The sequence below is a fragment of the Odontesthes bonariensis genome, chromosome 4 (assembly GCF_027942865.1).
Source record: "Odontesthes bonariensis isolate fOdoBon6 chromosome 4, fOdoBon6.hap1, whole genome shotgun sequence".
NCBI lineage: Eukaryota > Metazoa > Chordata > Actinopteri > Atheriniformes > Atherinopsidae > Odontesthes > Odontesthes bonariensis.
Window position 1 is genome coordinate 29,746,484 of NC_134509.1, and position 11,450 is coordinate 29,757,933.

Sequence of the window (11,450 nt, forward strand, 5' to 3'; positions counted from 1 at the left end):
AAATAAGTGGCCTCTCTGTACCAAAATCACTTAGAGATGCACATACAAGTAGTGTTCATTTTACTTGTGGTCTTGTTCACATGTAAACACAACACAGTAGGATGGAACTCAACTTTTTCACCTCCTGTTTAGGTTTAGCCAATAACGCAGGGTTGGGACTTTAAAAATCCAGACTTATTGGTGAGGGTTAGGAAATGATCATGGTTAGGGGTCAAATGTAATCTTTTGACAGAGAGTGTGTACCTTATTTAGAAAAAGGACAGTCTTTGAGTTAGGATTCAATTTAATTCAAACAAGAAAGAATGCCTTTCTAATCCCAAATTGAAAAAGATAACATTACAGTTATTGCTTTTCCACAATTTACATATTACCTTTACATGTGACTATGTGTCCCAACAGGAAGCTGAGGTCTTCTGTCCTGTGAATAGTTTTATCAGCTGTATAAATGAATATATATGATTTAATGTTCAACTCTTCATACCAATTTCTATGTGTAACTATAAAAAAATTGATTTATTAAAAAAATGACCCTGTTCTACACTTAGTCCAATTTTAGAAGAGTTAATGTTTGGATGCTGTTTTTTCTTTTTAAACAAGTTTAAACCTGACTTCAGCATACTTTGCCTTTAAGCTGAAGGTGGGAAGTGTTTATTTCAGAGGTTTTAGGTCATTTGAATATGAGTGACTATGAACTTTATAAAAATCTTCTCAGTGGAAACTTTAGAAAAGAGTGCAGACTTTGACTTTTCTCAAACCTGATATTTTTCCTGTTGGAAGTATGCTGTTCCACTTTTCTGGGTTTCTGAGAGTGTTTTCTTCATGTTGGGATGCAACAAGTCCCTTAGCAGAAGTTAAAATCTTCTAGAACATGTAATGTGAAGAAAAAAAGTTGTGTGGACTGATGGTGTTCATATTTGTTTTTAAATGATGCTGCGATGATGCTTCTGAGGAGGGAACCATAGCGATCATGGAATTCCTCTGGGCTGTGGCCAGAAAGCAAAGAATCCTCTCACGGAACTGCAAACTTAGCCTGAAAGTCCTGCAGCTCGGAATGATAGTTTAAGAGTAATTATTGAGCCTGAATATCACAGGACTTCTGAGCAAAGAAAGATAAAAAAAAAAAACACATCTTATGAGGAAGTGGGGCTGACCCCGTTGTTGGGCAGGACACCTGCTTTTCAAGACTGTGATAGCTGATCACAGGAAAAACCCACACACAGTCACATGTGAAAGTGCTCCTAAATATGACAGATTTAAGCTTTTACTTTAAAATAAGTGGCCTCTCTGTACCAAAATCACTTAGAGACGCACATACAAGTAGTGTTCATTTTACTTGTGGTCTTGTTCACATGTAAACACAACACATTAGTATGGAAATTTGTCACTTCCTGTTTAGGTTTAGCCAATAACGCAGGGTTGGGACTTTAAAAATCCAGACTTATTAGTGAGGGTTAGGAAATGATTATGGTTAGGGGTTAAATGTAATCTTTTGACAGAGAGTGTGTACCTTATTTAGATAAACGACAGTCTTTGAGTTAGGATTCAATTCAATTCAAACAAGATAGATTGCCTTTCTAATCCCAAATTGAAAAAGATAACATTACAGTTATTGCTTTTCCACAATTTACATATTACCTTTACATGTGACTATGTGTCCCAGCAGGAAGCTGAGGACTTCTGTCCTGTGAGTAGTTGTATCAGCTGTATAAATGAATATATATGATTTAATGTTCAACTCTTCATACCAATTTCTATGTGTAACTATAAAAAAAGATTGATTTATTAAAAAAATGACCCTGTTCTACACTTAGTCCAATTTGAGAAGAGCTAATGTTTGGATGCTGTTTTTTCTTTTTAAACAAGTTTAAACCTGACTTCAGCATACTTTGCCTTTAAGCTGAAGGTGGGAAGTGTTTATTTCACAGGTTTTTGGTCATTTGAATATGAGTGACTATGAACTTTTTCAAAATCTTCTCAGTGGAAACTTTAGAAAAGAGTGCAGACTTTGACTTTTCTCAAACCTGATATTTTTCCTGTTGGAAGTATGTTGTTCCACTTTTCTGGGTTTCTGAGAGTGTTTTCTTCATGTTGGGATGCAACAAGTCCTCAGCAGAAGTTAGAATTTTTTTAGAACTGGTGGAGTGAAAAGTGAAGAAAAAACAGTTTTGTAGACTGATGGTGTTTATGTTTGTTTTTAAATGATGCTGCGATGATCCTTCTGAGGAGGGAACCATGGAGATCATGGAATTCCTCTGGGCTGTGGCCAGAAAGCAAAGAATCCTCTCACGGAACTGCAAACTTAACCTGAAAGTCCTGCAGCTCGGAATGATAGTTTAAGAGTAATTATTGAGCCTGAATATCACAGGACTTCTGAGCAAAGAAAGATAAAAAAAAAAAACACATCTTATGAGGAAGTGGGGCTGACCCCGTTGGTGGGCAGGACACCTGCTTTTCAAGACTGTGATAGCTGATCACAGGAAAAACCCACACACAGTCACATGTGAAAGTGCTCCTAAATATGACAGATTTAAGCTTTTACTTAAAAATAAGTGGCCTCTCTGTACCAAAATCACTTAGAGACGCACATACAAGTAGTGTTCATTTTACTTGTGGTCTTGTTCACATGTAAACACAACACAGTAGGATGGAACTCAACTTTGTCACTTCCTGTTTAGGTTTAGCCAATAACGCAGGGTTAGGACTTTAAAAATCCAGACTTATTGGTGAGGGTTAGGAAATGATCATGGTTAGGGGTCAAATTTAATCTTTTGACAGAGAGTTGGTACCTTATTTAGAAAAAGGACAGTCTTTGAGTTAGGATTCAATTTAATTCAAACAGGAAAGAATGACTTTCTAATCCCAAATTGAAAAAGATAACATTACAGTTATTGCTTTTCCACAATTTACATATTACCTTTACATGTGACTATGTGTCCCAGCAGGAAGCTGAGGACTTCTGTCCTGTGAACAGTTTTATCAGCTGTATAAATGAATATATATGATTTAATGTTCAACTCTTTATACCAATTTCTATGTGTAACTATAGAAAAGATTGATTTATAAAAAAAAATGACCCTGTTCTATACTTAGTCCAATTTGAGAAGAGCTAATGTTTGGATGCTGTTTTTTCTTTTTAAACAAGTTTAAACCTGACTTCAGCATACTTTGCATTTAAGCTGAAGGTGGGAAGTGTTTATTTCAGAGGTTTTTGGTCATTTGAATATGAGTGACTATGAACTTTTTCAAAATCTTCTCAGTGGAAACTTTAGAAAAGAGTGCAGACTTTGACTTTTCTCAAACCTGATATTTTTCCTGTAGGAAGTATGTTGTTCCACTTTTCTGGGTTTCTGAGAGTGTTTTCTTCATGTTGGGATGCAACAAGTCCTCAGCAGAAGTTAGAATTTTTTTAGAACTGGGGTCCGTTTCACAAAGCAGGTTCAACCAACTCTGAGTCTATTCCAGATCTCTGAGTTGATCTACTCTGAGATAGAAAACCCTGAGTTTTCGGTTCCACAAACGCTGATTTGAGTGAGGTTAATCAACTCTGAGTAAGTTCACCTTGAGCTTAGCGCGTGCACCACAACTTTAAAAAGCTAGCATCAATGGAGCCCCGATTCGACGTGTCACCTTGGCAACGGGGAAGAGGAGGGGCTACGTTTTTCACCAACCTTGAATTGGAAATCTTAATGCGCTCATATGGCGAGTTTCAACACGTTTTTAGGAATAAGTGCAACACCGTTGCAGTAGCAAAAGTGTAAGTTTAAATGTAGTCCTTTGCAATCACAATAATATCACAGGGAAACTGCTTGAATGGTAGCCCATTCATTTATTTCATTTAGGTGCAATCCCGCGGGGGAGAAGCGCTCTTGGCAGCAGTTTAAGATGAAATATAAAAACATTGTTCAAACAGGTGAGACCTCGGCATGGAGGTACCTCATTTTGATCACGTTTTACACTGTAAAATAAATATTAAGTGGCTATTTGACTGTGCAGTTATTTTATTCCCAACATAATGCTGTTTTCACACACATAAACTATTTCTTCTCATCTATACCATCCATCCATCCATTATCTATACACCGCTGAATCCGTCAGTCGGGTCGCTGGGGGGGCTGGAGCCTATCCCAGCGGTCAATGGGCAAGAGGCGGGGTACACCCTGGACAGGCCGCCAGTCCATCACAGGGCCACATAGAGACAAACAACCATGCACACTGTCACTCCGAAGGACAATTTAGAGTCATCATCTATATCATGTTCTGTTAAAAAATGAAGCCTATTTAAACTAACACAGACCTCTACTCAGCCAACAGAAAGAAGGCAGATGCCCGTAAAACGGGTGGTGCCCAGCACCGCCACCTCTAACGGGAGGGCAGTGGCTGAGGGAGTCCACCCCCAAGACACGAGTGCCTTTATAAAATATAATAGGCCTATATATGTCTTTTTTAAGCCTATTCATACAAATATTTATTTGTCTTTTATGTCTTTTTTTTCTTTTGTCCCAACACATTCTGATGGTGCCGCTCAAAAAGATAATTGTCTGTAAATGCAAAAATCCATGCGCGGTCTGATAACCATCTCCGACGAATATTTATTTCTCTGCGCAATAATGCTGCACCTTCATCCACGGGATCGTTGTCAAAAGGACATGTTCGTGAAAAAAGTCATCTCCTACTGTGCCTAATGGACTTCCAGAAGTAGAAGAACTCGCTCTGCTGACTGAATGAATGAGGAAATCAAATGGCGTGTGTGGCTGAAAGAGGGCGGAGACAGAAAGAAACTCGAGGTTTCTTGAATAAAACCTGGTCCCGACCAGGTTAGGTTCAGAGAGTCTGTTACTCCGGTAACTGACCGTGAGGTTAAGTTACCTCTCTTTGTGAAACGGGCTAGAGTTACCCCTCTTTCTCTGGTTTGAGTTACCTCCCTTTGTGAAACGGAAAACTCAGGGTTTCCCTCATTTCAGGGTTAACCAACTCAGAGTTTTCACTAAACCTGCTACATGAAACGGACCTCTGGTGGAGTGAAATGTGAAGAAAAAATAGTTTTGTAGACTGATGTTGTTTATGTTTGTTTTTAAATGATGCTGCGATGATGCTTCTGAGGAGGGAACCATGGCGATCATGGAATTCCTCTGGGCTGTGGCCAGAAAGCAAAGAATCCTCTCATGGAACTGCAAACTTAACCTGAAAGTCCTGCAGCTCGGAATCATAGTTTAAGAGTAATTATTGAGCCTGAATATCACAGCACCTCTGAGCAAAGAAAGATAAAAAAAAAACACATCTTATGAGGAAGTGGGGCTGACCCCGTTGGTGGGCAGGACACCTGCTTTTCAAGACTGTGTTAGTTGATCACAGGAAAAACCCACACACAGTCACATGTGAAAGTGCTCCGAAATATGACAGATTTTAAGCTTTTACTTTGAAATAACTGGCCTCTCTGTCTGTACCCATAGGCGGTTAGTCCATTGGGCAAGGTCGGGCAATTGCCCGGGGCCTCGTCCAATCAGGGGCCTCCTCGTCGTCACGTCACGGTATTCCTGTTTCCCTGCATTTATTATTTTAATAAATAAATAAAATAAATAAATTATTAATATTAGTCAATAATAGTCAATATACACATTTCTGGTCGACATGAGCATCACATTGCTAGGAGAATAATAAAAGCAATATAAGTAGGCTAAGCACGATTCGCGTGTAACTCCTCTCCCAACGACCACCTTGATGAGGCAGAAGAAGCAGTCAATCAAGACACGGATCATGACAGTGACACGGCCACAGAATCGGTGAGTGAAACTGAAACCGTTTCAGCTTACGAATGTGATGATGAGCAGAAGTGAAAGCCCCGGTGTTGTGCCGGTGTTGCCCCCGGTGTTGTGCACCCCCTCGCGGGAGCGAGCGCGCCCCACTCGTTTGTTCAGAAAGTGAAGCATTTCGCCTAAACAAACGCTATGGAACATACTATTCTACGATTTAATTATTTATGAAGGAGATGGAAGAGAAGAACATCTGTTGCTTTCAGTCTTTAAAAGTCTAAAGAGGGGGCGGTCGGTGGCGTAGTGGGTTAAGCAGCCGTCCCATGTACAGAGGAAGTCTAAAGAGTGTACCGATGTTCTTCTCAACACAAAACCGCGTTATAGCGAACGCAAAACAACACTTTTATGTTCTGTGAAAATATATACCCCAGCCATACGTACAAAATGAATGGACTTGATTTTTTTCAAAACAAGGTGAATATATTTGACTTGGGGTTTCACAAGACTGAATATGATTCCAGCTTTTGTTGCAAGGTTCAAAAGTAAGTGCTTTTATTTGTGTTAACCTGTAGGCTATGTAGGTCCAAACAATATCCTGAATATCACTATATGAAAATGTAATTTGATCTATGCCTGATAGACAAGTCATAGCATCTGTGTGTTTCTCACCATTAAAGGACATATTCTCATATTCAATAGCTACACTTGTTTTTAAGAAATTAAATATTTTTCTTGCTGCTTTATAAGATAAAATACAATAAACCAATCCCTCATCCACCACTAACATATCTGTTATCAGACCTATCAAACTCATACATATATTGGCACCAAATTCATGCAGTTAAAAGTACCTAATGCTGAGGTCATAGAAATAAAATTGTGCAGATGGGGAGCATTTCATGGCAGGCCTTGTGTTCCCTTTCCTGTGATACAGCATGTACCCCCTGCTTTTTTTTTTCTCCCCTTGTCTTTTTGTGCAGGTCTCATCCACTTTAGCCACCACCACCATCCATGAGACTGGCAGGCAGGCAGGCAGACTCACTCACTCTCTCACTCTCTCACACTCACTCACACACACACACACACACACACACACACACACACACACACACACACAGCTTATATCCAGATAGTCCGACCGTGATCTTTATTGGGTCCAATTGTTTAATTTCAGCATTGAGCCAGTTGTGCTGCCAATTTATTTCCTAGAAAAGTATACTTGGAGGCATAGAATCACCTATTTTGGCTCAAAATCCTGTAAAAGAGAGGTTGTAAATTAGTTAATACTTACCTGCTGTGTTTATATGCCTTTTAACAAGGATATACATTTCAGTATTTGTTTCTCAGTGTATATTATTTTTTCAATGATTTCCACATGTTCATTAAAATATGTGCATCAATACATTACTCTATGTCAGGGATGTCCAAAGTCGGTCCTCGAGGGCCGCTGTCCTGCAGGTTTTAGATGTTGCCCTGTTTCAACACACCTGATTCAGATTAAATGGAGCTCTTCAACAGATTGTTGAGTTCTACACAAGCCTGTTAATGATGTCTTGATCTGAATCAGGTGTGTTGAAGCAGGGCAACATCTAAAACCTGCAGGACTGCGGCCCTCGAGGACCGACTTTGGACATCCCTGCTCTATGTGTTTGAGTTAAAGGATAAGACCGGTTTTTTGACATTGGGCCCTTGATTTCACATTATAACATGATGTTCTACTCACCCCTGCTTGTTGTTGAACATTTGGAGCTGTTCCGAAGATATTCGAGAGGCGTCTGGCTGCTCTCTTGCGATATTCGGCCATGAAACGGTTTCCTATGGGCAAGCTTATACAGGCACAAACTATGCTGTTTATAATTTATTAATTACTGTACATTAGCACTGATAACGTGGAGGTGCGTCGCTTACTTAAAAAAATCCGGGTTATTGTAATTTTGATTTTTTTGTCGTAAAGTGGGTGTTACTGACGTCCTCGTCGTGCAACTGCCACAGACAGCCCACAGACCTGCTGCCTATTTATTCATTCGGCTAAAATTCAAAATTAGTAACCCGGATTTTTTTAAGTAAGCGACGCACCTCCACGTTATCAGTGCTAATGTACAGTAATTAATAAATTATAAACAGCACAGTTTGTGCCTGTATAAGCTTGCCCATAGGAAACCGTTTCATGGCCGAATATCGCAAGAGAGCAGCCAGACGCCTCGCGAATATCTTCGGAACAGCTCCAAATGACCAACAATAAGCAGGGGTGAGTAGAACATCATGTTATAATGTGAAATCAAGGGCCCAATGTCAAAAAACCGGTCTTATCCTTTAAGGGGGGCCTCAAAATGGTTCTTTGCCCAGGGCCTCAGATTTCCTAAAGCCGCCCCTGTCTGTACCAAAATCACTTAGAGACGCACATACAAGTAGTGTTCATTTTACTTGTGGTCTTGTTCACATGTAAACACAACACATTAGTATGGAACTTTGTCACTTCCTGTTTAGGTTTAGCCAATAACGCAGGGTTGGGACTTTAAAAATCCAGACTTATTGGTGAGGGTTAGGAAATGATCATGGTTAGGGGTCAAATGTAATCTTTTGACAGAGAGTGTGGACCTTATTTAGATAAACGACAGTCTTTGAGTTAGGATTCAATTCAATTCAAACAAGAAAGATTGCCTTTCTAATCCCAAATTGAAAAAGATATCATTACAGTTATTGCTTTTCCACAATTTACATATTACCTTTACATGTGACTATGTGTCCCAGCAGGAAGCTGAGGACTTCTGTCTTGTGAACAGTTTTATCAGCTGTATAAATGAATATATATGATTTAATGTTCAACTCTTCATACCAATTTCTATGTGTAACTATAAAAAAGATTGATTTATAAAAAAAAATGACCCTGTTCTACACTTAGTCCAATTTGAGAAGAGCTAATGTTTGGATGCTGTTTTTTCTTTTTAAACAAGTTTAAACCTGACTTCAGCATAGTTTTCCTTTAAGCTGAAGGTGGGAAGTGTTTATTTCAGAGGTTTTTGGTCATTTGAATATGAGTGACTATGAACTTTTTCAAAATCTTCTCAGTGGAAACTTTAGAAAAGAGTGCCGACTTTGACTTTTCTCAAACCTGATATTTTTCCTGTTGGAAGTATGTTGTTCCACTTTTCTGGGTTTCTGAGAGTGTTTTCTTCATGTTGGGATGCAACAAGTCCTCAGCAGAAGTTAGAATTTTTTTAGAACTGGTGGAGTGAAATGTGAAGAAAAAATAGTTTTGTAGACTGATGGTGTTTATGTTTGTTTTTAAATGATGCTGCGATGATCCTTCTGAGGAGGGAACCATGGCGATCATGGAATTCCTCTGGGCTGTGGCCAGAAAGCTAAACTATGATTCCGAGCTGCAGGACTTTCAGGTTAAGTTTGCAGTTCCGTGAGAGGATTCTTTGCTTTCTGGCCACAGCCCAGAGGAATTCCATGATCGCCATGGTTCCCTCCTCAGAAGCATCATCGCAGCATCATTTAAAAACAAATATGAACACCATCAGTCCACACAACTTTTTTTCTTCACATTACATGTTGTAGAAAATTCTAACTTCTGCTGAGGACTTGTTGCATCCCAACATGAAGAAAACACTCTCAGAAACCCAGAAAAGTGGAACAACATACTTCCAACAGGAAAAATATCAGGTTTGAGAAAAGTCAAAGTCTGCACTCTTTTCTAAAGTTTCCACTGAGAAGATTTTTAAAAAGTTCATAGTCTCTCATATTCAAATGACCAAAAACCTCTGAAATAAACACTTCCCACCTTCAGCTTAAAGGCAAAGTATGCTGAAGTCAGGTTTAAACTTGTTTAAAAAGAAAAAACAGCATCCAAACATTAGCTCTTCTCAAATTGGACTAAGTGTAGAACAGGGTCATTTTTTAATAAATCAATCTTTTTTATAGTTACACATAGAAATTGGTATGAAGAGTTGAACATTAAATCATATATATTCATTTATACAGCTGATAAAACTGTTCACAGGACAGAAGTCCTCAGCTTCCTTCTGGGACACATAGTCACATGTAAATGTAATATGTAAATTGTGGAAAAGCAATAACTGTAATGTTATCTTTTTCAATTTGGGATTAGAAAGGCAATCTTTCTTGTTTGAATTGAATTGAATCCTAACTCAAAGACTGTCGTTTATCTAAATAAGGTACACACTCTCTGTCAAAAGATTACATTTAACCCCTAACCATGATCATTTCCTAACCCTCACTAATAAGTCTGGATTTTTAAAGTCCCAACCCTGCGTTATTGGCTAAACCTAAACAGGAAGTGACAAATTTCCATACTACTGTGTTGTGTTTACATGTGAACAAGACCACAAGTAAAATGAACACTACTTGTATGTGCGTCTCTAAGTGATTTTGGTACAGAGAGGCCACTTATTTTAAAGTAAAAGCTTAAATCTGTCATATTTAGGAGCACTTTCACATGTGACTGTGTGTGGGTTTTTCCTGTGATCAGCTATCAGAGTCTTGAAAAGCAGGTGTCCTGCCCACCAACGGGGTCAGCCCCACTTCCTCATAAGATGTGTTTTTTTTTTATCTTTCTTGGCTCAGAGGTGCTGTGATATTCAGGCTCAATAATTACTCTTAAACTATGATTCTGAGCTGCAGGACTTTCAGGTTAAGTTTGCAGTTCCATGAGAGGATTCTTTGCTTTCTGGCCACAGCCCAGAGGAATTCCATGATCGCCATGGTTCCCTCCTCAGAAGCATCATCGCAGCATCATTTAAAAACAAATATGAACACCATCAGTCCACACAGCTTTTTTTCTTCATATTACATGTTCTAGAAAATTCTAACTTCTGCTGAGGACTTGTTGCATCCCAACATGAAGAAAACACTCTCAGAAACCCAGAAAAGTGGAACAACATACTTCCTACAGGAAAAACATCAGGTTTGAGAAAAGTCAAAGTCTGCACTCTTATCTAAAGTTTCCACTGAGAAGATTTTGAAAAAGTTCATAGTCTCTCATATTCAAATGACCAAAAACCTCTGAAATAAACACTTCCCACCTTCAGCTTAAAGGCAAAGTATGCTGAAGTCAGGTTTAAACTTGTTTAAAAAGAAAAAACAGCATCCAAACATTAGCTCTTCTCAAATTGGACTAAGTGTAGAACAGGGTCATTTTTTTTATAAATCAATCTTTTTTATAGTTACACATAGAAATTGGTATGAAGAGTTGAACATTAAATCATATATATTCATTTATACAGCTGATAAAACTGTTCACAGGACAGAAGTCCTCAGCTTCCTGCTGGGACACATAGTCACATGTAAAGGTAATATGTAAATTGTGGAAAAGCAATAACTGTAATGTTATCTTTTTCAATTTGAGATTAGAAAGGCATTCTTTCCTTTTTGAATTAAATTGAATCCTAACTCAAAGACTGCCCTTTTTATAAATAAGGTACCAACTCTCTGTCAAAAGATTACATTTGACCCCTAACCATGATCATTTCCTAACCCTCACTAATAAGTCTGGATTTTTAAAGTCCCAAACCTGCGTTATTGGCTAAACCTAAACAGGAAGTGACAAAGTTGAGTTCCATCCTACTGTGTTGTGTTTACATGTGAAAAAGACCACAAGTAAAATGAACACTACTTGTATGTGCATCTCTAAGTGATTTTGGTACAGAGAGGCCACTTATTTTAAAGTAAAAGCTT